This window comes from Rhea americana, unplaced genomic scaffold (genome assembly GCF_003343005.1).
Source record: "Rhea americana isolate MKP2758 unplaced genomic scaffold, rheAme1 scaffold_139, whole genome shotgun sequence".
NCBI classification, from domain to species: Eukaryota; Metazoa; Chordata; class Aves; order Rheiformes; family Rheidae; genus Rhea; species Rhea americana.
In genome coordinates this window covers 2,136,305-2,163,408 of record NW_028185472.1, presented here as the reverse complement: position 1 = coordinate 2,163,408, position 27,104 = coordinate 2,136,305, and the positions used below count along the sequence as shown (strand labels likewise).

General features: G+C 41.7%; 1 protein-coding gene across 1 annotated transcript in view; it reads right to left on the bottom strand.

Moving 5' to 3' along the window:
* The window catches only part of TSPAN4 (tetraspanin 4), a 247,700-nt gene extending 225,141 nt beyond the window's left edge, over positions 1-22,559 (bottom strand). The window contains exon 1 of the mRNA XM_085298497.1: positions 22,545-22,559. The gene's annotated coding sequence lies outside the window, so the exon portion shown is untranslated. The remainder of the gene's footprint in view (positions 1-22,544) is intronic.
* Between the last annotated feature and the right edge of the window lie 4,545 nt (positions 22,560-27,104).

Below are 27,104 nucleotides of genomic sequence, written 5' to 3'. Positions count from 1 at the left end.
AAATACATTTKATTGGTCCTTGTCTGTTAACTCAGCCTTATTTCCAGTGCTCTTCTCAGGCGAATAGAGATAATGCTCCAGAGCTCTCCCACTCAGTGGAGGACTCTCACAACCACGTCTCTGCCATCTACTATGTAGTCAGGAAAGAAAGCACCTCTCTTGGCACTACACCTTTGAAATCAAGTTTAATAGGACAGTATTTATTAAGTTTAAGAAATCTTTGATGAACCTGTAAAAAGGGCTTACTAATCAGAAGACCAAAAACTGTTAAATCATATCTGATTAACCCATGTATCTTTTCTGTAGCACAGATCCTTCTCACTAACTGCACAGATAAAAAACATAACAACTTTGCCTACATAGGCAGGCAATGGAGTAAAGTAGTTCAAGGCTATCCATTATGGACAGAGACCTTAGCGGAACAGGGCTGTTAACGTGCCATCGTTTATCACAACTCTCTCTAGGCTGACAAATTTAATTTCCATAATTTGTCACCACTGCAGCTCTGCTAGACTTGGTTGCAGTCTTAGAGTGCACATAAGTCTGCTTAAGTTAACCCCAGGAAAGGGACGATTCCAGCAGTGCAGATGAGTCCCAAGCACAGCAATGCAGATACAATCATAAAACCCCTGCTAACTTCATATTATCATAACATCGGTGACCTCCCTTATGACGGTTCTCTTTGGACTGCCACTGCTCCAAGAGCGGCAGCTGACTACAACTTTTCAGAAGGCAGTTTCAGTTATGGCTACTGATCATTTGGGTAGGAGACACATAATGCAACACATCATGGGACTACAATTTAAAAAAAGTTTGGGGCACCMATGAAAAGCTTCTTCAGCCTTGCACTTGTTGTTTTGAGTGTGGAACAGATACAATGACTACTAGGTTACATCTTTGGTTTTGCATTAGTTTGACATTTAAACGAATGACAGATTTTTACTTTGTCACCTTTTACCATATTTACATTTCAGTGCTTTTTGGATAGGATAGGGAAAAAATTTGGGGGGCTAGACACCTGCAGGGTACCTTGCTTCCTGAGGAGAATTTAACTGGACCTTCACATTCTTGTCAGATGGGAGCAAYAGTCATCAGCCATCAGCATATCACTAGAAAGACATTTGATTTTTGACAAGAAAAAAGTGGAAACGCAGAGCATGAGAGGAGCTCACATCTTCACATAAAGGAATGTACAAAAGCWCCCCTTCATTTTGATGCTTGCACATTACATTCCTGTTTAGTAAACAAGCCATTGCTGAAGTAGGGTCATAGCATTCTCTAAAAAAGCCTGCAAAATATGCTCTTCCCATTCAGGAACAAAGTTGCTACCTTGTCAAGTCTTCTCCACACCTACCCATCTCTTTTTTGTCTACTCAGTTCTTCTGCACCCATCACTGTGGTATCTGGAGCTTTCCAAGTCTTACAGTTCTACATCAACATAGGGAGACCCCCTAGAAAAAGCTGAACCTAGACCAGGAGGACTGAGAAGAGAGAGAGAGAAGAGAGAAGAGAGAGAGAGAGGAGAGAGAGAGAGAGAGAGGAGAGAGAGAGAGGGGAGAGAGAGGGGAGAGAGAGAGGGGGGAGAGAGAGAGAGAGAAGGGGGGGGGAGAGAGAGAGAAGAGAAGACTTTAACCCACAACCTTCAGAAAAAAATTGCTTAATGCATTCTCATCTGAAAGCTGTTTCTAAAACAGTACCATGGCTTCCTTCTGCTGTTGATGTTTTTCAAGAACAAATCAAACAGGCTCARTTTGCAAGAAAGAATATTTAACTCCCCATATCCTGCAAGTTCACTGCAGGAGTTCCAAAACTCAAGCTGGCGTCTTTCCTTCTTACTACCAAATTTCAAGGGACTTGCACAGAAATATCAGCTCAGAATTCAGGAAGCAATTTTACRAACAAACCACAAGTTACACCAGAGTACAGCTCACCCTTCTAGTTCTGTTGGCTCTGCAGTAATAACAAAAGARGGGGGAAAAAAGTGATAAAACTTGACAATAAAACTCAATGTTGTATCTCCAGGACATTTTTACATTTTCTGAAAAACAGGCACTGGTAAGTTGTCTCACTGTGAAGCATTAATTATGATTAAAAATGTAAGGTAGATACCATAAGTATTTCTGAATCTGACCTGCAAATTGCAGGTAACTGTCCATCACGGCTGTGGAGCAGCTCATCACCTCCTGGCTTTACGCAGCAGTGTCAGCGCGCAGCAAGCTGCAGCAGCGGATAGTACAGCAACAACAAGGGAAAGGTACTTGGACAAAACACGTGTCCGTATTTTAAGACAGGAATGGGAACTAAGCATGTCAGGCAACAGAAAGACGTAAGTACGATCCTGCTGAGTCAGATAAAAGTCTGTTTAGCCTCATCTTCCAACCCTACCCATAGTCAACAAAAGATGCTTAGGAAGAAAGTATGAGAAAGTGGACAACTAAAAYGTGATTTTTTTCCTCTACACATCTTTTTACTTTCTGACAACCTCTGCTTTAKGTATTTCCTGACAGCGAGGTTTGCAGAACGATTAATAGTGGCTGGAAAGAAAAAACACACTAAAATAATGTATAATGGTTATTACAAGTATTTATCAACYCTTGAGCTGGGAAGGAAGAGGGAAAAAAGTAGTGTGGGATATTAAATAYTAGAAAATCAAGTTCAAAAGCACAAAAAACAGTTAAGACAATAAATATTTGCACAATTATGTTGAAAATTATATATATATAAATATACATATAAATAGAAATTTATAGACACACACACACACACAGTGGGAAAGCTGAACACGTAGAACATATGATGAGTGCCCMGGTCCAAGTGACAATCAATCACCCACAAACAGATGTACTTTAATTAACCTGAGATGTATATAAAGCACAGGCTGACAAAGTTAGAAGTATTGTGCACTGAGAGCTCTGCAAAAGTATGGCCTGGGAGAGAAGTAAAGCCACCGGAKATCAAATACAGTTGAAGAGGATAAGACTATACAAATAATATGAGATTCTTCAGTCATTCCCACTTGTGAAGTATCTGTAGAAGATTAGATACAATCACCATTAAAAAGAAAAAGAAAAAAGGAAAACAGAATGCTTCAACACRAAGTCTCTTCCATTTGATGAGAATGAGTGATCCAAAACACATGGAAAGGCCAACAGATGTGACTGGCTAGGGGCCTAAAAAGAAAGGCCAATGACAGTTGCTCATAAAGCACTGTGATCTCCTGGGGAAATACCATGACAGCATGATACAAGTCAGTAACTGGCTCTACTATGTGCCCACAAATCCTTGAAGAAGCAGCATAGACAGGCAGCTCTAAAATTCTAAAGGTGACATTTAAACTCACTGATGCTCATCTCTCAGGTAGCAACTACTTCTCTCCCCCTCTCACTGCTGGCGTTTCATGGATGAAAATTAAGAAAAGTTTGTGTCCAGATCCTATATATTCTCTTCACTGGTATATCTCAAAGAGCTTTAAAAGGGAGGTTGACTTTTTTACCATCTGACAGATAAAGACAGTGAAGCAATAGTGCGTCTTACTCACTAGGTCGATTTAACTATTGTCCATCACCACCTCACTAGTCTAGAACCACAGCACTCTTCATAGGTCTCTACTAATTTCAGGATCATATCTYTTGCCAAATAGTCATCTTAGCCAAAGACAGGACAAATCACTGGCACTGGAGGAACACACACTGCAGACAGCTCAATAACAGCTTACCTTTTTGGCTAGCTAACATCAAGCTTGTACTTCATCCAGGGCACACTGATGATAGCTCACATATTAGTAGTGGGCTCATCCCTCTATTGCTGCACCCACAGTGAAAAGCTCCATGGTAGATAAACAACTGCTTATTTTCAGCACTTCCTCCTGTAACATAAGAACTGTTTCTGTCACAGTTCTTCAACTGTGAGTTCTTCAACTGTGAGTTCTTCAACTCTCATTAATCCATAGACAGGACATGAATATTCCTACTGATTTGGTTTAGTCTCCCATCAACAGAAGGTGAAGGAAGGGAATTTATGTAGTTAAGTTTCAGGAGACTAGCAGGAATTACAAAAATGCTTTGATGGCAGTAGTGAATAACAGAAAATACCCTATACTAACACTGTCACTATACTAAGCAGGCAGTTTTATATACCTGTGAGCTTATCTTTTAATTGCCTTAGAAGCTGACACTCGTAGCCAGAAAAGTGATTGCAATAAAGATCATCTCACTCGCAATATATGCATCYGCAGCATTATCACTGATTGAAGGCTTAACAATGTAAGTCAAGGGAAAGGTGTCACATCTGGAAATAAATGCTGAGCTATATATTAGCTTATAGAGCCCAGAGAAGTCAAGCCCAAGAAGACAAAAGGGAAGAAAAGTGACGCTGTTTGGCATTAAGTAAGGAAAAAAAAGGTTTGCCAGGCAAAGGGAAGGCAAGGGAAACACCAGCCGGTGCTGGCCTGCGTCAGAAGCCTTCTGATGCTCATACTTTGTGCATAGCTTCTTTCATCTAAGAAGCTAAATATAGGATGAGGATCTCCACCAATGCTATTATTGATCTAAAAATCCATGTAGCATGGGCTGTATGCCTGGCTTCAGTCTCATCCCCACAACAGCTATTTCTGATGGTACACAGCATGAAAGGAGGGGTTGCAGCCATTTCCCCCCCCCACCCTGCCCCCACTGCTCCCCAAAAGGATAACTTTTGCTGGGTAGGTGCTTCAGACAGACGACCTGTTCCCATTCCTGCAGTGATGGCAGCTGCTCGATATATCAAGAAAGAGAAGACTGCTGACAGCTTCTGTGAAAGTTACAGAAGAAAAATGAGAGCAGGGAAGGAGGCAAAATGATTGTGAAGCACTTTAAATGAGCCTCAATTAGGGTCATGAATGGTTCCCATATCCAATCAATTCTGCTGCAAAACACTGGAGTACTTAGCATGGAGAGATTTCACCCTATGTCAAAAATAGTTTGCTTTCTCACARGTAGCTTGCTGTCTGCTCTCCTGTCCAGCTACTTTGAATCTATTGCTATTGAAAGGCCCTGGACTGATAGCCCAGGCTTTGATTTTTCCCAGTACACAATGCCATAGTGGTATTGAGGCAGTTCCACCACTAGCAGCAACCACACAAATACAAAAAGAGACCAGCTACAAGGAAATTATTGATCCTACCACTTAACTCAGCTCTACAGWGCTATTTACTCAGAGTCCTACTATCATCTGTGGTTATAGTCCACACAGTACAGGCAACTACGGAAGAAGCTTCCTAGTCTCTGATGTGTCTGCTAAATTGTTGCCAGCTTGGTTTAAGAGAAGCCCTGTCAGCAAYTTGAGGGAAGTTAAGTCCAGGGTGACAGAACCACTAGCACTCCAGCTAAGCTTGCCATCAAGAAAGTCCAACTATAGCGGRGCTTTTCCAGAGGTGGATGGACACCTGGTTCCCTACAGCTGCCCAAAAGCTTCTAAACTCTTYTTGCATCCCTAAAGAAATATCAAATCCAACAACTGATCTGCAATAGCTCAAAAGCAGCTGAAGTCAAGAGACTCTAYAGTCATTATAAGCTGCCTGAGCCATCCTTTTGCATACTTGGCCACAACCTTTACTTTAAACCGCACAAACAGATTAAGGTCACTGTCAAAACAGTAGGAATATGTCATCCTGGAAGAGCTGAATGGTGACAGCAAAGAAACAGTAGCTGCACAGGAGAACAGACAGCAAGTTACTTAGGAGAAAAAAACTATTTTTGACAAAGGTGAAAATTCCCCATTTTTCCATACTAAGAACTCCARTGGCCTGGGACTTTTCTTTGGCAAAAACTAATCATACGGATAGCATTTAAATTACCTCAGTGTCTACCATAATGGAATAAAATAGCATCCTGTAGATGCTAGTCAGCAAAGCTCTGTGCTCACTATTAACGCTGCATATTAAAATATGCCAATTATAGCCAAAGTCTTAAGAAAATAAGCTGGATAGTTTTCTATGTTTATTTTTGTGCCAAAACAGAAAATCACTGGCCAAAGCAGATTATGATAGCAAGAATTTTGATTGCACATGACATTCACTTGGTGCATGGGTGACTGCCTCATATGCTTATATCACGTTACATTTCCTGGAGAAGATGAAAAACAAAGTCATTCCAGAAATAATACAAACATGAAGTCTGCTCTGCCATAGGATGACAAGGATATTTGGTGTTACACAATACTTGCAAGTATCTATGGCAATCCTTACACAGTAGACCGAGTTAAGAGAGTCCTTATTTTAAGGATCCTGGCTATATTACTGAGTACAGTCCTCAGATGTTTTGTCTTCTAAGTATAATAAATACATATGTAGGGCACAGTAATGTGATCTCTTGGATCCTGGCAGGAATTTGCACTGAAGGCAAATGAAGGAATTTGCAAACCGAAGACACAAATCCAGCTAGGAATGTTCATGATCTGCATCTCAGTCAATCATCCCTTCTGGGGTTAGGGGTCACACTCAGGCACAGCCAAAGCCACAAACATCAGCGAGGAAGGTGGGAAGCATGAGAGGATAAGAATCAAAGTAGGAGGGATATATGCCATTTTTCAACAAACAGAAACTAACTGCATTTCACACCAGAATGTCAGCCTGAAGCAACACAGATATATCCCTCTTTGTGGAGCTCCAGGTTGGGAGGGACCAGAGGCAAGGCTACCTGAAGTGTCCATGAAACCCAGCAGAGGAGTGAGAGCACCTGCAGAGCTCATGAGGAGAGCGCTGGGGGGAAAGCAAACAAACCTACTGCTCTTGGGAAGCCTGTTGGAGGGAACACGAGAGCCASTAGCTTAGTTTGTAGATAAAAAGCAGAGAAGGGCACTGGGAAAGGTGTGAACAGGCCTGTAAGGGACAGCGAGCAATTCTGATGGAATATTCCAGTCCTCTCTGCAGAAAAACAAACAAAATAAATCCCTGTACCAAAAAAACACACCAAGTCTGTTACCAAATTAGCTCAGCACATGGCTCTGTTAATTCTGTCCAAGTATTTGCTGTTTGATGACAGACTGAATTGCTGCTCACTGAACCAGGTTTATCTCCCTCCTGCATTATCACCCTGGCAATCAGAAGGGAACCTGGCAAATAGGACTAAGAGCAAGGACAAAGCAATCTTCTCTCCGAGGCCTGCTGCCAAGTGACAGAGCYACCCGTTCACCAGCAGCAGCAGTGCTTTCACCAGGGACTCTTGCAAGAGCTGCTCTTCTCTGCAGGTGAGCAGGTGTCATCTCGGGGGCAGCCCATCTGCTGACTTCACTGCATGAGGGACACAGAAGGGGATGCAGAAGGGGAACAGCAGGAGTTAAGAAAATAGCCTCTTGCCTTGTCCCTGCCATCAGCACTCAGTGATGCACTCCTTGGTCCTGGCAGTCTAGGTCACAAGAAGCTGGGAGGTCTGATGACATGCTCTCCCTACCCTGCTGCTCCAAGYATCCATGCCACACTGGAAACAAGCTTTAGCACTAAGTTCCCAAGGAAACTGGAGCGCCCTGGTACTGCTGGCTGAGTTTTTCCAGTTCCCACAAAGATGACAGATCAAGTTAAGTCTGACTCTATAGGAGACATGACCAGGCATGACCAATTAGCAGGATTGCTCCCAGGAGCTCTGAGGAGTTGATAGCACAATGGCTTGGCCATCATGCTCCCAATTCATTACTAACAGTGTAACAGGATTTCATTGCTGCCCATCACCACACAAAAGTGCTTTATTCAAATACAGCTGTGTGATCTTTCAGCAGTGTTTTTCTCTGGCACTACAGTGCGAGTTCCAGGAGTCTAAGGAAATCATTTGGAAGGAGTACGGCAGGGCGAAAAAGCCAGGAAGCTGCAAGCACCTAGCAAACCATGGGTGCAATTTCGCACACACAAGGGCTCATTGGTACCTGCCTTATGGGCTTTGGAATTTCCCTTACCAATGTTACAGTGACTCCCCAGAGCTTACCAGAGCCCTTGCAACACCCTGTCACAGGCTAAGGCCCAAACTGTTCCTTAGTTCTTCAGGAAACTTGTGATTACAAGATCCTCGACATCTAGGTACTAGCTAAATTTCTTTCCAGATAAGGATCTGGAACCCATTCAAGGCTATTGCACTGAAGAGCAGGAAATTTCCTCACAGCAGTCGTAACATTTTTAATTCCCTTGCCACTCTTTTGTCCAGAACTTCTAGCTCCTTCTTTAGCTTGTGGAGAAAAGAGAGCTACATAGACTTTCCCCCAAATCAGGTAGCCTAGAGGAGTATCCCACCTCAAAGTTAATATCTCAAATATTTTTTTTAATCCTCTCTGTGGTAGTTGTGTTATAGAGACCATGTCACCATTTGTTCTGCATCCCCAGACAACTCACTTTCCACATCCTCTAATTCCCTCCCAAAAGACAGCACTGCCATCTCTTTAAAAGGCAGTATTTTTCATAGCCACTCAGAACATGTAGTGTAAGTCAAGAATTTTGCAAAAGATTGTTCTTAGCTTGGTAATGAAAATGAATTTAAATTGTAGTTTCAAATGGTTGCAGAATATTTTAACAGCTGCTTTCTCCCCCCACCCTCATTTCCCTGTTCTCTCTTCTCATTTGCAACATTTCCCCTTGTCTCAGTCCACTGGAGTGTTTTGGACTTTTCACCGAATATTCAGCTAGAAGAGAGGAATCGAGCTGTAATCAAGCATTCACATCACTGTAGGTAGGCTCATTCAACAACTTCAATAGCCAAGCACTCTGGCRGCGAAAGCCACCGACGCGTGAAACTCGCATATGGCTGTGCAGAAGCTGAGGTACATTACTACGTGTAACACCGTCCTCAGGGACTCTCCACAGAAGACCACTAACTAGACAGTGTGGATAAACTCAGTATTACTAACTTTAATGCACCACAGGAGACACGAAATTGGGGAAGTGCATGTGTGTGKGGGGGAGGGGCAGTACAGAAAATTTCCGAGAAGTCTTCAAGTCCTGTGCCTCTTCTACGTACGCGTGTGTGAGGCTCACTTAACTGCTCCTTGGAACCRCAACTCTCCAAGTCAGGCGAGTAGCTCTGCGTGGCACTGCAGCTCTCTCCTCTGCCCATACCATTCTCGGCATCTTCTGATGAGTTAGTTGTTTCCTGTGGTTAGCCGACGAGTGCAAAAACTAAAGATGACCAAGGGGTAATACTCACACAGAACAACTTGTGTTAATAAGCAATCTTGTGCTGAACCCTGACAGCACTGCTACACCAGAGCAAAGTTCATTTTTCTGGAGGTCTAAACCTTTCTGCTGAACATAAAGAAATAGAATTGTTTTCACTTGACAAAGATCTGAAAACACAGGTGCAATGTGGAAACACTAATGCAAAAAACGTATTTGGTTTTATCCAAGAGGCTAGCTATATTTCTCTGTGTTCATACAAAACTACATCTCCGTAGCTACAATAGGAGGAAAGTAAAATTACTCCTTTTAATCTAAATCTGAATTTGGGGGTGCCTCCCTTTGTTTGAGAGAGGTGGTACACATCTGAATTTCTAAGGAGTTTATTTTATGAGGTACTGAGCATTGGCTCAACTTTTTCTCTTTGGAGCCTACAAGAATTTACCACTAACTTTAATGCAAAAAATGTTTGGACAACAGTGATTGTGTTTAAAAATCCTACCTGTAGAGATTTGTTACAGGAGCACCGAAGATTGGCATGAAAGCAGGATGAACCGAAATGTATGTGTATAAGCACCAGAAGAACCAGCAGAAGAAAGCTTTAAAGAAAATGGCCTGCACTGGTAACAGAGGGCATCATTTCCAGGGGAAACCRAGGAAGGGCTTGTCTGCATCACAGCCCTGAGCCTGCACTCTGATAATGCCACAGCACAGATGGCCTCTCAGTGGAAGATCCTGCACCCTAACCACATGAAGATGGCAGCAAGCAGCAAGATTGCAGCTGTATCTCATATACCATTCCTTTGCTCCTTAGCTCACCAAAGAGTCGGTAACAGGCAGCAACCTGGCCTAAGACCTACGGAAGCTGGAGCGAGCAAGACTCTAAGGAAAGGACCACTCCTGTAACTGCTGGTGACTCAAACGGGCCATAAAAGATCTATCCAAAACACAGCTTGTAACATCAGGATAAACCCCAGAGACGTGATAAGGACTTGACAGCTGGCATCCCTTTGTCCCACAGGTGATCCTGAGCAGACCACTTGGACACACACATCTTGGAGCACRAGTGGGAGTGTGTAGGTGAATGAAATTGCAAAAGAATGAGTGTGAGCAGGTAAGATTTCGTAAATAAATACTACCTTCCTCTTCCATAAGTTCTCACTTCGAATTTTTTTACACTGATTTCCCTACACACTCACAATTTCTCTGTGCTAGTCAGCCCTCGAATACAGGAGAAAATGAACTTCTTTGAATTTCCTTTCATTACTTAAAGCCCTTCTGCTTTTCAGCCCCTTATTCAGAGCACCTTGCCATCCCCAGTCCTGCTCAGACCACAGGCTCTCTATAGCTTATGTTAAGCTCAAGTGGGAAACTTCTCTCCATCAGAAGCCGCTGAAACATTTCATGAACTTCCTCTTCTTACAATTTGGGTAGTAAGGACAGAACATTTAATAGGATATAGTACTGCCTAATGGTTGACAAACTATTTGTACTAGCACTCACTGTGTTACTCCCATGGCTGAAACTAATGAAAGAGGACTGGTTTTGCTTAGGGGAAAAGATAAATGCTTCCAAACCTAATGGATGCTTATAGGCAGCTTAAAGTCAAATTTCCATTCTACAGGAAGATTCCAGTGCCTACATGTCTCCCCTGTTCTTCATTTACGATAAAACAGAAATTACAGTTGGGCAGCTAACGAACTACTCGCATGTACTACACACAGGAGAGAGGCTGTGGTGCCAAGCATTTCAGTGTCTGAGTCAGATGAAGAAAATAGTGTTATAATTCATACACACGTTCCAAAAAAAMMAAAAAAAACACCACATCAAAAGCAAGATCAGACATATTGAAATTCATATCTGCAACAGGCTGTCTGCAAAGATATAAAACATCTCYCAGCCCAGCCCTCCACTAACATCAAGCACAAGACTTGTTCCCAGACTGCGCTGGCATGATACACATCCTCCTTGTGCTTTCTGTTTTTTGACCAGATTAGTTTCCCTGAGATGAAGACAAAACAGCTGAACGCAGCACCCATGCAGCCAGCCCTGGCTCTGTGATAAGCAGAGGCTGCATACCCACCATGCTGAATCCTGCCAAACATCTGCTGGGCTCACATGAACCAGATTACAGGGCTTTGTTGCTGGCTGCTCACTTTATTTAAATTCTACCAAGGAAGAGAATTTTCTTTATCTCCAAGCCCTACTCTGCTTCCTGCATTTTAAATTGCTTATGCTCCTTTGTTTGGTCTTAGGTTTCCATTAACAAGAGAAAGACAGTTCCTAAAACCCTGTTAGCATTCATGCGTAATCGAAGGCAGAAAAGGCTCGAAATCCAGTGAAAATTGTAAGGAGAATTTGTAACACATACGTAGTCTACAAACTTCTTACTCATTACAGTTAATGTTACACATTTATAGTCAACAACATTAAGCATGAACTAAAGCTTTGCTGGAAAGAAATAAGACACATGAAAAGATGAACTTCTCTAAAGGTCAGATGCCACCAGTGGATAGACAAGTCCCATCTTATTTTGTGAAAGAATCTATCATTAGGAACACCATTAATCGTCTTGATGACACACTCCTAACATTTGATACTCAATAAAAAGAAACTTATATTAAGACAATAAAAAGAAACTTATATTAAGATATGGATACTTTGGGGGTTTGATCCAGCCATAACTTAACAGAAGAATGGTATATACACGCACAAACAAGTGCTACTCAACACAAGACCACTGTGTTTGAAGCTCTGAGCAAGCTTAATTAGGAACACTCCACTTTGAGTGGGGATGAGTCACTTGTTTCTCCTCTGTCAAAAAAAGCAGCTTCTGTCACTTGTTTCCTTTATGGAAAACAGCATTTTGAGATTGGAATCCTGGGTCCAAAATCCCAGCAAAGGTCAGTTTAGGAAACAGAACTTTCTTCTGAAAAAACAAAGACTATTATCAGTTAGGAAAACATCAAACCACCTCAAACTACTTAAAAGCACAAAGAAATTAACGAATCAACGTGTAATCCATGGGGTGTGCCGTACTTCAAACAAAGTCAGAATTTGGCCTTGAAAATGAAAATATCAGTTTTCTAAAATATTGAACAAATTAGAATTCAAATCTTTGTTTCATAAATCCAAGTTACTGTGTTGATAGCACTTAGGCTTTAGGGCACACACAAAAAATCAATAAACTGAACTACTTCCACAGATATTGCTCAGATTTTCCCAGTTTCAAATAGGACCAGAAAAGGTTATAAAAAGAACAAGAAAAAAAGAATATTGCACTAACATCACTGTAGAATTTTAAATCTTTTGGCTAAGAACAGGAATTAAACTGGGCTGTAGGATTTACATCTGGCACCCTGAGACTAAATTTATTCCTAATTCAGTTATTGCCTGGCAGAGACAGTGTGGCAGAACTGCAAGGTGATACTGTTTCCATATTTCTGTAAAAGCTGACTTAATCATCACATACTTTACCAAGATCATCACACTGCAGGTCCTGAGCTCTTAATCGTATTGCTGTATACAATATTGCCTGTGCCTTGGACCCTGTGTTTTTCATGCCGTTAAACATTTGTGAGAGCTTGCTATTTGGTGGTCTTTGGTTATAGAGTACTATTTTTGCTCTATAATCCTGCCTAAACTGTTCCCCGTTTGCCATTGCAGTATTTCCCAGCATCACTACTCTGCCATCGAGTATATTTAGTTCATGCTCAACTTCACTGCTGTTTCACTGCTTCTGTTTGCTGTGTGCAAAAGGCACCTCTGCTGCCCTTTYGCAGCACGCAATCCTCGTATGAGTGCGGCTGGAGGAGGGAGAGGAGTGCTACCTCCCAAGCCCTCGCCTTGCTTCAGCCTTGTGCATGCTACCAGCATTCAGGTACTTTTCTATACTGGCTTTAAGCGTTATTGCATTCTTCTAGCCAGAAAGGGCTTGTTTGCGTATGGGTACGGCTCCATTCCCACTTCCAACCCCATCCTCATTTCCCATTCCGGCTTGATAATAATATCTACTTTAGTGGTATCAAATCTAATGTTATTCTGCTTTTCACCATTTTCTTTTCCTGTGCATTAACTGTGCTAACATTTCTACCCTACTGTGCCACAGAGCAGTGGTTCTTAGCCATTTGTGTRTTTTAGCGCTAGCTCCCACACTCCTGGGGTTTGCCTGCTACAGCTCCAGGCTCCCTCCTTCCAAACCTGGCTCCTTCCTACTCAGCTGTACAGATTTCAAGTCACAGTTTCCCTTGCTTTCCAAATTAGTCCTGTTATTGTGGGGCAAAAGTTCAGAGAGAGAGAAAATCTCAACAAATCTTGCTGCTTACCAGTGAGCAGGCACTTTTTCCTATGGGCAGGAAGCCCCAAACGTGTGCGGTAGACTGGTACAGATGCCCAGCACAATCTGTGTACCAGCGTGTACTGTTTTTAAAGCCACCTGCCCAATGAAGAATGCGATGTGCAGCCTCTGTTGATAGCGTGACTAAGCCAGCAGCATTTCAACTGGAAAAATCCCTCTTCGCTTCTCATCCCCTGCCCTTCCTGTGAGCGTATTCTCCGACAGCTACCAGCTGGCCCCCTTCGCAGCCAACTTGCGTTCCCATCTCCTGCTGAGGCACGGTGTCCCACTTTCACTCCCTGTCACCAGCCATGGACAGGGCACTTTCTTGGCTTTTCGCRTTTAATCTTCAGCACATATTGTTGAAAAGCCCCCGTCCCCTTTCCAGTATAACCTCCTCCCCGGCCTCCAAGTGTGCGGTTCTCTGCACTGCCTGCCACGGCAAGCAAGCAAGCCAGGCTTGAGCGTTTCTCAGCAATCGCRTTGACTTTGATGAATTATCTGGCAGTGGCACCTGCTGCTAAGGATACAGATGTACAAGATGAACTAAAATGTATTTCTCCATAAAGCTGACTATATAGACACAAATATGTCACTACACTAATACATTCTTCTCATCTGACCAATCATTTTTGCTTTGGTATGGGCACCATCGACGACAAATAACCCCAAATGAACTTTGAACAAATCTGAGTAATGAAACAGAGAGCATACAGAAGAACTTCCTCATGTTTCACTGATAAAACCTGTTCTTCATTTTGAGTGGAAATTCACTATATTTATAATAATATTAAATAAAGCTCAAGAAAAGAAACCTATATTCCACAATAATAACCAATTATTATTACAACTGAGTTGTGTTCTGTGGCTATCAACCCTTTAAAATGGGAACATGCACATTCACTGATAAATTCAAGCGCAGGAAGACAAATTCCTCTGCAGGGAAATTCAATTTCAACATAGTAGATCAAAAGTTCAGAACAAATTACAGTGGGCAACAAATATAACATCCTATAGAAAAATCTTCACTTCTGGTCTGGAAGTACCAAGAAGTACCTACAGCAGAAGAGCCRCTAGAATATTCCTTCAGACTACACGCAATGCCCAGTGGATATTCAGTACCCTAGAGCACACTAGTCACTCCCACAAGAGCTACCAGGGGGTTAAATGCACAAAGTGATTTTTTTTCCCTGTTGCTTTCAGGATGAATTTTGTGTAAGCTGGGCACATGACAGCAACATAAAAGGTCAGTCACACAGCTCCTCRTCAGGTTGCTTTTGCTGTTCTGAACACACACAGCAGCACATCCTGCCCCGGCTGCACGCCCCCTTCTCTCCGTTGCTCCAGAGCAGACTCGCGGGCTGCTAAGCGCAGAGGAGGCAGGTCAGCGCCAGGAGGATATGCCACTCTAGGGCCAGCTCCCATGCCATGCGCTAACTCAGGAAGCCTGAAGTACAGCAGCTTGCAGGCTGCTCTCAGTTCTGTATGGGACCAAAATTCCTCTTGYGTAACACCTGCTCTGGCTGGTGAGTCTGAAACCACCCAGGAAAGGAAGGGTTTCTTCTGAACTCTGTGGGACTGGCCCATGCCCAGGAGAGAACAAGGGATCTGCTGGGCCAATGCTCCAGTCTGGTGCGGTAATTTTTGCCATGCCAATGAAGGAGACTGTTGTCGCTTTTCAGTTCACAATACTTTTAAAATGCTCTGGGACCATTTGCAGTGAAATCTGATCTGTTAAAGTGATGTTTCTTTTTTTTAATTTTAACCTGATGTATACTTGCTTAGGGTACTTAGATTATGTGATGTTTTTACTTTGCATTAAAATGTTTGCCATGTTAGAAGAACAGAGCAGAGAAGCTTGAGATACCTAGATGATAACTAGAAAGAGATCTGATGAGGATATCTAGGCAAGAATGACATCTTGAAAGAAATTAGCAAAGCTCTTGGGAAGATTTTGCAAGTATGCTATTTTTTCAAGTTATATTTAGGGACAGCTTCTGGAATAATGATTTCTAACCATTATTCTAGATAAGTAACTCAAAGGCCAAGTGCAATCTGCCCCACAATGAGTCCAATTCTCAATAGACTCTTGCTTCCTATTGCTTTGGACCAGACTTGTAAAGAGATTTTTAGCCTCCTAACAAATTCAGGAAGAGCTAGGTGCCATAATACCTTTCCAAATTTGAAATTTAATCTTTTTGCTCACTGGTAGAGGTGCCGTGCTCTGCTGACGGAAGTCCCTGTTCCATACTGGCACACCACTTATTAAACAGCTTGCACTTGGTTGGTCTAAAGCCCTCTCCTATGGACATTATTCTGCCTGATTTCCATTTTGTCATCTATCTGCACACAGCCTGCCAGGAATATTCCTTGTAACAGTATGCCCCAGCAGGCTCACCCATGAGACTCCATCCTGTAACATGCTGAGCATTACCAGAGGTGCTTAGCCCTTATTACGGCTTTTCCTGGCTCTGTGTTCCTTCATCGGACAGCCCCTGCCAATGTGCTCAGTCCTCTCCTGTACCCACTCTGAATCGTTTGCCCCACAGGTAAAATTCACAGCATCTCCCGTCAGCACAACGGTTTTAGTATTGGCAGAGGAAACCTCACAGGCAGAGAGGAATCTAGAGTCTGCTGCTTGCCACCTCCTGGCATACCAACACCACACGGTTATGTTCTTGCACCACATCATCCTAACAAGATGGCAAGATATCAGCTACAGAAATTATTTTAGGTTCAAAACATTATCCTGCTGAAGACACAGAAATCTTAGGGGGGGGAGAGGAATAGCAGATAATATTAATGTACTTTTTATCTGACCTTGCTCATATACTTCTTGGTTACTTACATTTCCTCCTGTAAGYCATGCCACACTTCATACTCAGAAATGAGGTGTGGATGGATGTGTCTAGTGATGGGGCTTGATGACTTACCATCTATAGCAAAGACTTGGTATTCTACAGCACAGTGCTGGCTGGAAATAATCTAGGAAGCACGTGCCCTAAAATTCCCAGTGAAGACATGAGAATGCCAGAGGCCTGGCTCTGACGTTCTTTGCTCCCTCTTCCTGCTCTGCCTCAGCTGCTCTACTGCACTTCTAAACTTAAARCGGGAGTGCTTAGAGAATACTTTTCACTTGGGAACAGAAAATGTCTCAGTCAGGCCTCTTTTTTGAGATCCTGACAGGCAAAAGACTATTTTAAACATACTGTTTGTCAGGCATGTGAAAGCCTCCACAAGCTACGCATTGAAGCCTGCAGAAAGTGAAAACCCTGCTCAAGTATGTTTTGGGCCCAGCTCTCCATTCAAACTGTGACAGGCAGCATTTGCAAGTGCCAGGAGTGTAAGAACAGGGCATATACATAGCGATAGCCTCCAAGGTATACAATCCTAGCTGCCAGCAACATGTGGCTCAGGAAATTCCTGAGCTGGAACTGGTATCTTTATGTTTAAAAGCTTCTGACAGATTTTGCTGGCATAAAATTATATAATTGCTTTCAGTAGCCACAACATCCTACAGCAGTATGTTCTTCAGGTTAACTAAACACTTTGTGAAAAAGTACTTCCCTATTTTGMATTTACCACCTGATCTTGTTGCTCTTGCAAAGCTGAGAATAAGCAATTATTTCTGAATCATTTTTCCATGTTGTTTATGACTGCCAAAAGATCACATATCCATCCAGCCTCTTCCCCTGCCTACCTACTATTATCTGTAATAGTGTCAGCCTCAGTTGTGAGAATGAATGCTCCTGGGGGCACGGAGGCCATTGCCATCTGCAGAGAACTAAGGACATTAATTTCCACCTCAAAGYATATAATCATGCAGAATTACAGAATCATAGGATTGGAAGAGACCTGAAAAGATCACACTGTCAAAGGTGGAACAGGTTAGACCTATGGCTCCCCAAACAGCCAGCTACCTCATCGGCTCTCAGTGACCAGCYAGGGTGGAGACTGCAGTTTCCCCCAAACGGTTTCAGCTTTGCTAGCACTGGAAATTTTAGTATTAATAAACCTGAATCTTCTACTCTGTAGCTGAAGCCTTGCTTCTTGCCCTCTGCGTATATAAAGAATAACTCTTGCCTTCCTCTTTTCAGCAGCTATTTACATGTTTGCAAACTCTCACTGAATTTCCTATGCCCTCTCTTCTTTCCCAAGGATCTCCAACTCAGTGTCAAATTGAAGGATCATTTCACAGGTCCCATAGGTCAAGCATTCTATTTTGGCACTGTAAGGTGGCTAGTGAAACATCACAACATTCCTGACTTTAATTCACATTGCAATCTACAACAACCCTCAGACTACCTTCTACAAAACTACCTGTGTTTATGCAATTGATTATTTCGCAAGTGAAATACACTGTATTTATCATTTTTTCAGACTATATCTCCAATCTGTCAACCTCATTTTGGCTATTAAATGCATCTTTTCTCTTACCTACTCCCATCACATGACCACATCAAGACTGAACACTAMTTATAACAAAGTATGTGGGAAAACAAAAATTTTCAGATTCTAAAAAAATGTGTGTGAAAATTTGAGTTATCATGAATCAGGGTCTGTACTACCTCCAGAATGCTCACCTCTAGTATCACAGTCATGGCTCATTTCTAATGAGGTCTCAAAGGATAATTAAATCTGGACAGTTCGGCCAAACATTTGAATCTTCACTTATTCACCTTAGCTGACAACTCTGGCAGATAGTTTGCAGTGTTGTAATTCCTAATACAAAGGGTGAATAATATCAGGGGCCATAGGTGGAATACTTTAGATAGCTTTCATTACTTTATCTGCAGTAGGCAAAAAATGGCATTAGATAGAGTGCTGCAGTTAGCAATGACTTCCTCATGCTCTTGTTATTTTCGGCAGCTCTGGTATTGGTACAGTTATACCAGCAGTTTTGCCATGTCACTTCTTTAAAATACCCCTCCAACTATTTTAGTGCAGTGCTGATGACTAACCTAATGTCCTGCAACATATTTCCCAAAGTTCACTCCAAGCAAACTTCCCAATAGGGGAAGATGCAGTGAGGGCAGTGCATGAGATATGGGGAGGCAGGATTACTGCATCTATTCTTATCCTGGGACTTTACACAGTTTAAAGGAGGTTCACAAAGTTGTCTGCAACCCATATTCCCATTCTGTAAAACTGCATCATTAAGAACACCACCAAACTCCTGATTCAGAAGCAAGATGTGGCCTCCCAAGAAAGGCAGCATTGGCAGTTAATTTGGCAACTTCAGGAGGGGTAAAAATTACGTTAGTATGTACATTTATGAAAGCAGATACATTTGAGCACAAGCCAAGTCATATAAGTTATAACCTTCAGGAGAGTGGTCACAGGCCGTTCTGGACTGAATGGAAAACAGCTGGCTTACTACACAYGCTTGCTTTTGCTCCTCAAAAAATGTAGCTGATTCTAGATGGGCTACTTCCTAGTTATGTAACCATTCAACAACCATTAATTGATTTTATCTCCACAATACCTCTGTTGTAAAATTATCCTCATTATTCAGATTGGAAATGGAAAAGCAAGAAAATCAGATGGCTCAAATCTGTCAACAAGACTGAAGTAGAACCCAGGTCCCATGCCTTACACATTAAGGAATCTCAAGTAAAATAAAAGTACATAGACCTTACAATTGCTGACGTTTTACCACTCATCCTATTGTAGGATTTAACACTTCACTAACTYAGCCTATGTCATGAAAATACATTGATTTCTACAGTTTTATTCATCCTAGAGCAATATGCTTCTCACTTTACAAAGTTGTTTTCCATGTGAAAGCATTTTCCAAACTCACTTCATTTATCTGTTACAGATTGGCCTCACAATCTGSGAGTTGCATGAGAAAACAGTAACCTCTACCTGAATATCAGCAATGGGCAGGGAGGTAAGCTGTGCCAGCGTGTTAGAAAATAAAAAATGAGGCACAAATAGCTTTGGCACTTGGTTTGCTGAAGTAACATAGCATTGGTGCAAAGGGCCATGCTAAACTATTAGGCTCTTACAACGCAAGCTCATCCAAGCAGTACCTGGGGGTTGTACCGCTGTARGTGCCCACGCTACGTGCCAAGTGCCAGCAAAGCAAAGACAGGCACCTGCAGCTGCACACGGCTTGCCGAAGTAGCACAGAGCAGACAGGCACAAATACATACGCCGAGACTGTCAGACAAGTGTGCACAGCTGCATCCCGGTGCCTAGAAAGAAAACAGATGAATGCACTTGAACGCTGCGCCTGGCTGAGAGGTTACTGGGTACRGAGTCACATAGCTTCACCCTGGGCACTCAGGGAGCAGACAACTTGCATGCACAGCTGGCATGGGTGCTTCTAGCAATGCTAATTCTAACTCCTCACTCTGGAGGAGGATCAACCCCAGTTATTTAGCCTACAGGGCACGCCAGAAACTTCAGGAACTTCACTGATTTCTCAAGGTCCTGCTAACAATGACCTGGAAGATACATATGTCTCAGAGATGGGGGAAAAAAGGAAAAAGGCTTTTAAAGGTAACGTTGGACACAAACTTCTGAAACATCCTAACTGCACTTTCAATTAAAGGTCCTCACTCTGAGCACAAAATTCTCTTTCATGAAACTGTGTCTGATTTTAAACCAGTCAGAATARTCATCTGAACTCTATCAGAAATGGATTCCAAACTACACAGATCCTGTACTTCAACACAACAGTTTGAACTTTTAGAGAAGAGATCTTTGAGTTAAGCATCCAGGCTTTACATACTGTTTTTAAAAAGTGTTATTGTAGGAAGGCTTTGAAAGAATTCTATTTATTTAAGTATCTAGATTCCCAGATGGAATTTACAGGCTAGAAAATTTCTGAAATCAAACAAAAAAGATTGTCATCCAAAAATCAAGAACAAGCTTATGTGCAAAACAGTGTTCAGATGAAAATGAGAAGCAAACTCTTCCAATCTAAGTGCTTCATTCCACRTTTCTAGAAGCATTTAATGTGCAAAGCTACAAGTCTTTATAAAGCCAAATTCACACAGAAGAGCCACCATTTTTTTTTTTTTTTTTAGTCTTCTTTGATTTAGTGAGAAATTTTGCATGGCTCAGCAGATTTTTAGTTACTCACAGTCAAGCAACTACTCTCCTACCAGAAATCAAAATATTAATGCACAGTACCTTGGTGTGACTGCACAAGCAAGACCGGTCCCTCCCAGAGTATCAGCGGCGCTGGGCTTGGGCTCATCTCCGCTAGCTGCTCCCCTCGCGGGTACGTCTGCCGAGCTCCCTYGGTTGGTCTTGCACAGACTGAGTGCTGAGCCCTGATTCATGATTTCAGGCTCCAGCCATGGAATGCAGCCATTGAAAACCCAGAACTATTTTTACCCTCGAGCAGCCGCAGTATTTCTGTCCCATAGAGACTTCTAAAGCTCATGCCTTACCCTAAACATACACACACGCCCTCAACCTAACCAGCTAAGATGCATGGTTCACTGGTATTTAGTGTGGTTTTTGAACTGCGCAGTTGCTATCAACAGGACAAAGCAGCTCAGACCCTGGCATTATTGTCAGCCCTCAGAAGTCAGCCATTTGATCCCAGTTGTCACAATCAGAAATTCCTCAGAAATACTTTGCTTCAAGAGATAAGATTAGCTCAGAGCAACGACTGTCTATACRGTTTGTCTTGCAAACCACCAATCCCAGTCTACATTTAACAAATATGTAACAACATTTTCAGCTAATTGACGGACTGTAGACACAAATAAAGCCACTACATGCCTAATCTTTACGTTTAAGGAAAACACAGCCACAAGGCCAAAGCAAACCCCCAAAATTCACAAAGCAGATACCAATGGTTTTTTATATAGAACATTCAGAAATATAATAGATTGTCTGAAATTAATAATTAGCATCAAATCTGAGCTGGACATCTCAGCTAACTTTTCAAGATTATATAGAGGACACTGACCACTAGCAACTTTTACACCTGTGCTGTCTTGAAGCTGATGGATCCTATCAATGTACTTCAAAAAGAAAAAAATGGAATGTATTCTTACTGTAGAGGGATAAAAAACAATAAAAAAGAACAGTTTTTTGCATAACCCACTATAATCAACACAATACACAAACACTTGGGCAGAGAACACCCCTCAAAGTAGAGCATAGMTGGACATGCATAACGGCCCAAATTCCCTAGGAAACAACAGACTCACTGATTTGTCCACATAGCGTTTTAGACAAGGAAAAGTAACTGTAGACATTTCTGAGGAATTTGCAGTGAAAACACAAGAGGCAAGATACAAAACTGAGAGAATTACCAACAGTAGTCACTAACTATTAATCTTAATCTGTCGAAGCATCTGAAAGCCTAGGTAAGAAAAGTCCAGTAGYACCAACCTTATCCTACAAAAATGGTCCATCCCATCTAGAGTTTTGAGGATAGTGAAAGAAAGCCCATGCAAAAGGTGAGACTGCCAAGTTCATAGGAAGGGAGTTAAGATCCACAATAAGCAGCAGATACCTTAATGTACTAGCTTCCTAGTGAATTTGAGAGGCAGCAACCCATTTAATGTTCCTTCACAGAGCAGTCCCAATGTAACCTTTAGTACCTTAACACCAGATATTACTCAAAGATAAATCCTTGACCAGATATACTCAATGCCATAGCAAACCATATTCTGGAGATGCTCCATTTATCACAGAATCATAGGATGGTAAGGTTGGAAGGGACCTCTGGAGGTCATCTAGTCCAACCCTCAGCATAGCCCATACGGGGATTGAACCCGTGACCTTGGCATTAGCAGCACCAYGCTCTAACCAGCTGAGCTAAACCTGCCCCCATTTATGAAAAAAGTAACACAATAATCCAAGGAATACTTCCCTGATCACTCACAACTATCACTCACATCTCTAGTGTCATGTGGAATGACTCTGCAGCTCTCAAAGATGTGGCCCTTTTAAGCGAGTCCTGTGCTGGACTCACTCCAGAGCTGCTTCACGCTCTCAGAAAGTCTATTAAGAAAGTGTAGGGAGCCCAGAAAAACAGAAGTGAAGGAGATACTGGAGAGAATAAGGACACTACAATTAAAGTGTGCAGAAGAACATGAAACATACCTTAAGTGAGCCAGGATCTGACATCCATGACCTGAAGCTCAGAAAAGATGCTAAATAAATAAAGGAGCAATATAAGCTTGTAATGTCCACAAGCCTGAGCCACTTTAACCTTGTGCTGTGGGAAACAAAGCAGAAGAAACGCTGTAACTATGAATCTGTGTCTCCATGAGGGATTATTCATAGTGAACTGGCTCCTGCTATTTCTGCAAATGAGCTGACTCTCCAGAACTCCCTTTCAATTGCAGTATCCAGTCTCACACTTTCTATTGCTTTCTAACCAAGAATTAGGAAGTACGGGTCATCTACCTGCTAAATACTGGTTGCAGAACAGGTAGTGTCTCATATTGCTAGGTCTCATAAAAAGAAAGCATAAGAGGCTTACTGATACAAAACTAATTTCTTTCCAGTAGAATATTTAAAGTTCACACATTACTAAATAGAATTCAAAGGGGGGGAGGAAAGTTTTATTAATACAAATCAGAGGCCATCTCATTGTATCTCCTGCCACCAATACCTTACATTTAACAAGCTTCAAATTTGCGAAAACAGGAAGAGAAAAACCAAGACCAACTCTCTGAATTTTTAACTCTGCTCTCCTGGGAACTGCCAACACCAGAGGTGAATTATCTACCACTCTCCCAGCAGAATTCACTGGTTTATACAGTGATGCTAAGGGGCGCAAAGACTGCTCAGGGGAGGCTTTTTTTTTTTTTTTTAAGTGATTTTAATCAAGGGATTAAAATATTAAGCCATCTGTGAGGGCCTCCATGTTTGCTGATGTTGAGTTTAAAATACCATTTATGTATTTGCTTTTAAAAGAAGATCTTTCTCCCTCTGATTTACATTTTATCCCTTACGGAAACTAGAATAGTGGCTTGGGATCAGTGGTGAAAAACAAAACAAAACATATTACTACATAAAGACTACAAACAGTTTTTAGGTATCAAAAGCAGAAATCGCCAGAAGTAACATAGCAGTCCTCACAGGAATTACCAGAGTGACCTTCACATACAGGAAAAGAGGAAGGAGAAGAAAGAAGAAAAAAAAAAGAGAGAGAGAGAGAGAGAGAAAGTAGCAATTTAGTGTGTCAAATTTCAAAGAAAAAAAATAAGTTTTTTTTCTTCCAGAAAATACAGACTATTCATCTCACTTTTGAAAACTAGGACAATGTAAGACATCTCTTAAGACATTTTCAGGTACAATCAAGAAAACAAAAAAGTGATTTGCAATTTTGGATAAGAGCTCTGTTCCCTTCCTGAAAGGAGGAGAGGTGTGTTGTAAGCTTAGTTCTCAAACTGATAATGCCTTTGCACTTGCATGAAGATAGAAACCCAGTAAAAAGATACCCACAAGCARGCACTCATTTCTTCTTCAGCAGGCTCAAGTGCCAGAGGTCACAACTGGTTGTCATCATCATGCATCACGAATGCACACACACCAGTGAGAGAAACAGCTGTACAGCCACCAGAAGCCAGGCTGGCAATCACAGCATAGGACAGTTGCTAATTGCAAGTTTTGCTAATTACAAGCTTCATCTGCATTCACCTAATTTCATCATTGCGCTCAGTGCTGTGAGAAGTCTTATTCCCTTCACAGGGATATGATATTTACAGAATCAACCCAATTCAGGTGGCAGASACCAGGAACTGATTTATCTGCATTGATGCAAATCCAGAGTGGAAGCAAGGAAAAGCACAAGTTGTGACATTTGCACTTATTCCTGTTTCCAAGAGGAGGAAAACTACAAGCAGTATCTCTTAGCCTATACTTGGGGCTTGCACTGATGCAGCCACATTGCCTGATAGCTCCTAAGCTGAATCAAAACACTCGAGAATTATTACTATATGACTTTTTTCATTTAACATTTCCTAAACCATTTGCTATGGGCTACTTCTAGATGGAATTTTCATCCAACTCAGAGCTGGGTTTTTTTTCAGAAGCACAAGACCTTGCAACACTGACCTTGCAACTTCTATATATTTTATAAAATACAACTGTGGGTGTGCATGTAAAAATTATCTCAACTTGTGGGCAAAAAAGAGGTGCAACTATTGACTTTTAAAGTACCTGTAATATTAARGCCACTTGTTGTGTGTGTGTGTGTGTGTATAAAATAACTGTTAATGAAAGCTGAAGGCGTGTGTTTGATGCTGTTGCATATGTTAGAAGGAAAGCTAAATTCTAATCACAACAGAAACACTAAAATCCCTGCAACAATAAAATGTCAAATMCTTAACAGAAAATGCCAACATTTTAAATTCAATGCTGAAGATCACTTCAATGTGCCTACCTTTAATTTTGACTTTCTATTGTTACATGTAATTTGTCAGATAATGCAAATGCATCGGATAAGGACTGTCTTACAAAAAATTCTTGTAGACATTTTCCTCTAAATTCTTTCTTGGATCACAGCTCTTCTTCGTTTTTTCTCTTTCTTAATTTCACTCTTACATCAGGAGCTAAAAGGACAATCTCTATAAATATATACACAAATAAGGAGCATCATAGCACTTAYTAGAAAAAACCCTCCTGTGTTACTACATTCACATAACAGCTCCTAGTCTGATCCCTTAAGAATGCAAATTGGCAGGAAATGGAGGACCAAATATGACCACAACAGGGCAGCAGCATAAAAGCTCAGGTTTTTAACTTTGCTAAATGAAATGGCACATGCAGCATTCAACAGAAAAAAAATGCTCTTCTCCTTCAGCCTTTTTAATTAAACTTGGAATAGCGTAAGTAAGGAATGCCATTCACCTTGTACGAGTTGTAACTAGGGCCTCTCTTATCATAAAGTCTACCTTTATAGGTAGCTGTGCTGTCTACACTGAAACATTTTTCAGCTCTTCCAGGCTTTCCGGAGGGGAAGACTAAGAACACGATACACGTTTTTTGGTGTTTGGGAAAATCAGCCATTAGCTCAGGGTAGAATTCCCATACACCAGCCCTTCCCCAAATAAATCCAATAGAACATTTCATATTTAACCAGGACCATCACGCGTCTTGGAGTCCTAACCATATCCGGGGTACACAGCAAGTACAGCAGCATGTAGTCAGCCCAGTATTTTTCAGGGTAGGCTAGAAGACAGAGGACAGCCTGTGTTACTGTCTCAAAGCCACCACTGTCTGTGGCTTATTGGCTAGAGTTCTAAAACGAGGTATCTAACCCCTCCAAGTCTCATCTGGCACAAGGTGCTCTTATCTGGAATAGCTAAACAGCATATGTACATTAACACCTTACACACAGGGACCAAGTAATTGAAGGTGTGATTAAAGGAGACAGTTGAGCCTTGGTTAATCACAGTGGGACATCTGTAATCTGATGGAACAAATCCAGAAAGGGCATCTTTTAACAGGGATAGGTTGGTCCCATCAGTTTCTCAGCACTACACAATGCAGCAGTTACAACCCAAGAAAGAAATCTGAGTGACATATCCAATACTGAGCCAGATTTTGCAACTCTGATCATCTGGAGATGGGATTCAAAAGAGATCCAGTGGCAGCAGCCAGCTAAGGCCAACACACACGCAGCTGCTATCTAGATGGAGAGGCCAGGTCCCTGGAAACAGGCAGCCAGTGGAAGAGGCAGGCAGCAGAAGCAGCACCTAAAGGCTGAATATCAGTGCACACCTACTGCATAGTTACAAGTCCTGGCTGCCTCATTTAGACACATATTGCAGCTACCAGTAAAACAGAGCAGCTTAAATGCTATTTCTTCTGACATGCATGTACATACTTTCGTCTTCTAAGCATTTACCACCTGCATCAAAGTATTTCTAGGAGACAATTTCTGAAAGTCCTCATATGTCACAATAACTCTCTAACAGCATTTTCTTTTAAATTCACTGGTTCTCAGAGCTTGTCTGTTTTCTCTACCTATATTAGTTGACCTACTAAAATACAGTACTTCTCCCTGAAAATTTTCCTCACATATGTCCTTAGACCAGCAAAGCTACCAGAACACTGTTACTAAGGTATTAGCAGTAAGCACTTAAGGCAGATGCTTAACCCTTGTGAGATTCCATGGGCACTACATGCCTAAGCTCATAAGCTCATTTACACACTTTGCAAAAGCCACTGACTAGGGGGCATTAAAATAAATACACATACAATTCCTCTAGCTTGTGCAGTGATACCTTCTTGGAAAAAGGCATAATTTTCACAGGAATGCAGGAATGCAAACACCTTTCTTTTTTTTTTTTTTTTTTTTTTTTTTCCTAATCTCTTCATAAAAGTGATCTACAAAGAAGGCTAGAGATTCAGAAAGGCACTTCAGCATATACTTAGCTAAGCAACTAAATAGCCTTATCTTACAAATGAGTTGCAACCCTGCAAAACAAAGGTGAGAATCGAGGGACTCTGTATAGCTGTTTGATAAGGCTGACCAATGTTATGTTGCATTTTTCTTCCACTGAGATGCAAAAGATATGCCAAGATTTTTTTTTTTTTAAGACTATTTAAAGGACTATTTCCTGTTACACTGGCTAACTGCAAATGGGAATGCTCCTCTACATTGGAGAGTAAAGTGCTTTCTTTAGTATGAGATAAAAAAGCATTCTC